The following is a 4,342-nucleotide window of genomic DNA, read 5'->3' as shown; positions in this document are numbered from 1 at the left end:
GGGGCCTCCACGATCGTCGATTTGAAGTCGGCATACCTGCAGGTGCATGTGGCTGAGAGACTGTGGAAGCATCAGCTCGTCAGGTATAAGGGCCGGACATACTGTTTGACCAGGCTGGGTTTTGGGCTAAATTCAGCGCCAAAAATTATGGCAACAATTCTCAAGGCCATCCTGGGAAAGGTGGACAGAGTAAAAAGGGCCACCAATTCGTACATTGATGACATCCTTGTGGATGAAACCATAATGCCAGCAACGGAGGTCATAGGCCACCTGAGGAAGTTCGGACTGGTCGCCAAGCCACCAGAGGCTATGGAGGGATGCGTTGCACTGGGCCTCAAGCTACGCAGAGACAAGGCCGGTGCGTTGGTGTTTCGGCGTGGGAACGAGATCCCTGAACTGGGCACCAGCGTGAGTAGACAGGAACTGTTCTCGGTGGGACATTACCCGGTTGCAGGATGGCTCCGGACAGCATGTAGCTTCATCAAGAGACGAGCCGAAGGAGCAAAGTGGAATGACAGAGTTGAGGAGAAAACGACCGACATGATGCAGGAAGTCTTGGTCAGAGTGAGAGCAGAGGATCCAGTGAGGGGCAGTTGGTATGTTCCCAAATCAAAGAGTGGGATCGTTTGGTGTGACGCCAGTAGCATCGCAATAGGGGTTGTCTTGGAAATGGGAGGCACCGTGGTGGAAGATGCAGCCTGGCTCAGGAAGATGGATGACTGCAACCATATCAACGTGGCGGAGTTGGATGCCGTGCTGAAGGGGGTGAACCTGGCCTTGAAGTGGGGGCTGTGCACCATCGAGATTAGAACCGATTCGGCCACTGTGCTTGGTTGGGTGACGACAGTCATCACCAATGAGTGGAGGGTGCGAACCAAGGGGGCTGCGGAGATGCTGGTAAAGCGCCGATTGGGAATATTGCGGGAGCTAACCGCTGAGTTCGATCTGGAGCTGAGCGTAATTTTTGTGCCTTCCGAAAAGAACAGGACAGACGTCCTAACCAGGGTAAAGCGAGCTTGGTTGCAGGTGCCAGAGGATGCGGAGCAGGCTGTGGCTGCAGTATGCTGTCTGAGTGACTCGGAGTTGAGGAGACTGCATACCATGCATCACATGGGAGTGGACAGGACGTTTTTCCTCGCCAGGAAAGTTGACTCCGAGGTAACGAGGTGGAACGTGCAGAGAGTGGTTAGCAGCTGTGACAAGTGCTAGTCTATTGACCCTGCTCCGGGCGTACATGAGGCAGGAAGTATTCCAGTGGCCCACAACTTGAAACGACTGGCAGTGGACGTAACACACTACCGGTAGGGAACGTACCTCTCAATGGTTGACTGCGGACCGGGGCGGATGGCCATATGGAGGGAGATGAAGACGGGGACTGCAGAGGAAATCGCAGGAGTATTAAATGGGATATTCCTGGAACGAGGCCCCGTGGATGAGCTGCTGCTGGATAATGGCACTGCATTTCGCTCGGAGGTGCTGAAAGAAATGCTTGACGGGTGGCAGGTCAGCCGCTTCTTCAGGGCGGCATACCGGCCAAGTGGAAATGGAGTGGTGGAAAAGCATCATCGTACCATCAAGACCATGGCAGAGAGGGGCCACATTTCGCCAATCGAGGCCGTATTTTGGTACAATATGTCGCCCAGGTCAGGACAGGCTGAGGAGTCGGTGCCACACAGGGCAATATTCAGGTACGAGTGGAGGCACCCGTGTATTGCATCAATGCGACTCCGGGGAGAAGAAGAGCACACCTTCGTGCAGATCGGGGAAGAAGTTTGGGTAAAACCCCCAAATGTACGGTGCACATCACAATGGGGGAAAGGAACTATAACCTCCATCAATTCAAAGAGCAACGTCTCAGTCGATGGTATGCCACGCCATGTTTTGGATGTGCGGAAGATTGTCAGTGCTTCAGAGGATGGAACCAGCTGCAGTGGGCAGGATGATGAAGACAGCAGCAGTAGGCAAGATGACGAAGGCAGCGCGCCAGGAACTCAGGCCAGTCCCGGGGTCGCACAGCGACCACAGAGGGAGCAGTACCCTCCTCTCTGGTTGGCTGATTATGAAACCAATTAAGGTAGTTCGGGAGCGAGGAGTGAGTGGGAGAGCCGGTTGAATGATCTATAGATCAGGGAAGCGTGTGGTGTGATGAGCTGTGTGTTGTGGTGGAGAGGGGTGAGGCAAACAGAGGTGAAGCCAGACCGGAAGGGGTCAGATCGGAAGTTGGCGACACCCGGTCGAAGGCTAGCACGTGGAGTCAGTCAGAAAACAGCGTGGTTACGAGAAAGACGTGTTCTGATCAGGAGCGATCGTGTACTCCGCTGCGGTCGACAAGGTAAGGTCCAACGTTTCATTCTGTCCTTTTGCTTCTTGTTGTCTTTTTCCTCCATCACACCACAATTCCTTTTTAGAAAGGCAAGCTCTTTCATTGGCTCACATATATTATAATAAATAGCAACATATATAAAGTAATTCAGTCAACAAAAAAACAGCAGTTTCAAACGGAGATGGTACCATGTTACCAAGTCAAACAGTATCAATTTTTTTTAGCCAGAGGTCAGGCCTGATTGACCAGACCTATTAACAAAGATTCGAGTAATGATTGCTCTATATTTTACCAGGTATAACTTGTAGTGCACCAGAGCACTGTACACAACAAGCTCATTATTATTTCATTATTTTATAATATCTCTAGATCTACTGTATTTAAATGTGACTTTATTTTTTTTAACAACAGGATGTGCTTTGAGGGACATTTTGAAAGACTTTTTGATTCCAGATATCAATTCTTTTCTACCATAGGCACAAGGGTGGAAATTTTGATGGTAGGGGTGACAATTAATTACATCAACTCCAGTACTCAACTGGTACTTGTTTTACTGACCCCAAAAGGATGAAAGACAAAGCTGGGCACTGTCATGGTATTAGCTGTCAGAATTGAAAGTAGAACTGACAAGGAACGTTACTGTTGGTTTGAGTTGATTCTTTGGCTACTGACTAGCCGGAGCTATCTATCTGTCTGTCTATCTCACTATCTCTATCTATCTATCTATCTATCACTCGTTCACCTCTGTGTCCGTAGAATTTATCAAATTAGAAAACGCAAATTTAATATAAAAATATATTTTCTGAAATTGCAAATTATTTAAAATATAAAAATATAATTTTCAACAGAGAGAATTTATCAAAATAAAAAACAAATGAAGTTTGAAGTTTAAAAATAATAGGATCGACCACTCACGACTAGCTAGCGCGGACACGCGACTGCGCGTTCGGGACCACTCTGCTTTAGTAGTACCCTTATACTCTGTGTGTTTTCAAACGCATGGATATAGGTGTCAAATTTGTTCCAATAACTTTCGAGTGATAGATAGAGATAGAGAGAGAGACAGACAGACAGACAGATAGCTCGCTCCGGCCAGTCATGGTATTAGCTGCCAAAGAATCAACTCAAACCAGCAGTAACGTTCCTTGTCAGATTTTTCTACTTTCACTTCTGACAGCTAATACCATGACAGTGCCGAAAGCTGACCTCAGCGGAATTTGAACTCAGAATATAAAGCCAGAAAAGTATCATTAAGCATTTTGTCCAATGAGCTAACAAGTCAGCGAGATATCATTTGACAGAAGTTTAGCTCTAGTTCAGTCCTGATAGTTAAACCTATGGTTGGCACTCCGTCGGTTACGACAACAAGGGTTCCAGTTGATCCGATCAACGGAACAGCTTGCTCGTGAAATTAACATGCAGACACGTGTACCCTTAACATAGTTCTCGGGGATATTCAGCATGACACAGTGTGACAAGGCTGACCCTTTGAATTACAGGCACAACAGAAACAGGAAGTAAGAGTGAGAGAAAGTTGTGGTGAAAGAGTACAGCAGGGTTCGCCACCTTCCCCTGCTGGAGCCTCGTGGAGCTTTAGGTGTTTTCACTCAATAAACACTCACAACGCCCGGTCTGGGAATCGAAACTGCGATCCTATGATCGCGAGTCCACTGGGCCATTGCACCTCCACGTTAAACCTATGATCAAAGTATTTTTTTTAAGATTGTGGTGTGTGAATTGAGAGAGATTTGACTGTTGTTTCTGGAAGATTGAGTAGAAACCGTGTGAAGTTCCTACATAGGCTACAATCATAATTGATTCTGTCTAGTCCCAGGGCAGCCTACATCAATCAAAAGACAATTGAGCTGTAGACTAAATTATCCAATGTGTCCTTCCCATTTTGAAGACAGAAGGCACGGTGTGAGAACGATTTAGCGACTATTATTTATACAGAACAAAGTGACCATAAATAAGTTCCCAAATAAGCTACTATAATTTGACTGAAGAAATGGTTCAGTA

At 47.2% G+C, this 4,342-nt stretch overlaps 1 pseudogene; it reads left to right on the top strand.

Annotated features, from left to right (window-relative positions):
• Positions 1–126: 126 nt before the first annotated feature.
• On the top strand, positions 127–2,746 carry LOC149136745 (uncharacterized; annotated as a pseudogene).
• The last annotated feature ends 1,596 nt before the right edge of the window (positions 2,747–4,342 follow it).

This window comes from Octopus bimaculoides, chromosome 3 (assembly GCF_046866305.1).
Source record: "Octopus bimaculoides isolate indiv1 chromosome 3, ASM4686630v1, whole genome shotgun sequence".
In the NCBI taxonomy this organism is placed as follows: domain Eukaryota; kingdom Metazoa; phylum Mollusca; class Cephalopoda; order Octopoda; family Octopodidae; genus Octopus; species Octopus bimaculoides.
Note: the sequence above shows the minus strand (reverse complement) of the source record. Positions and strands in the feature narration are given on the sequence as shown.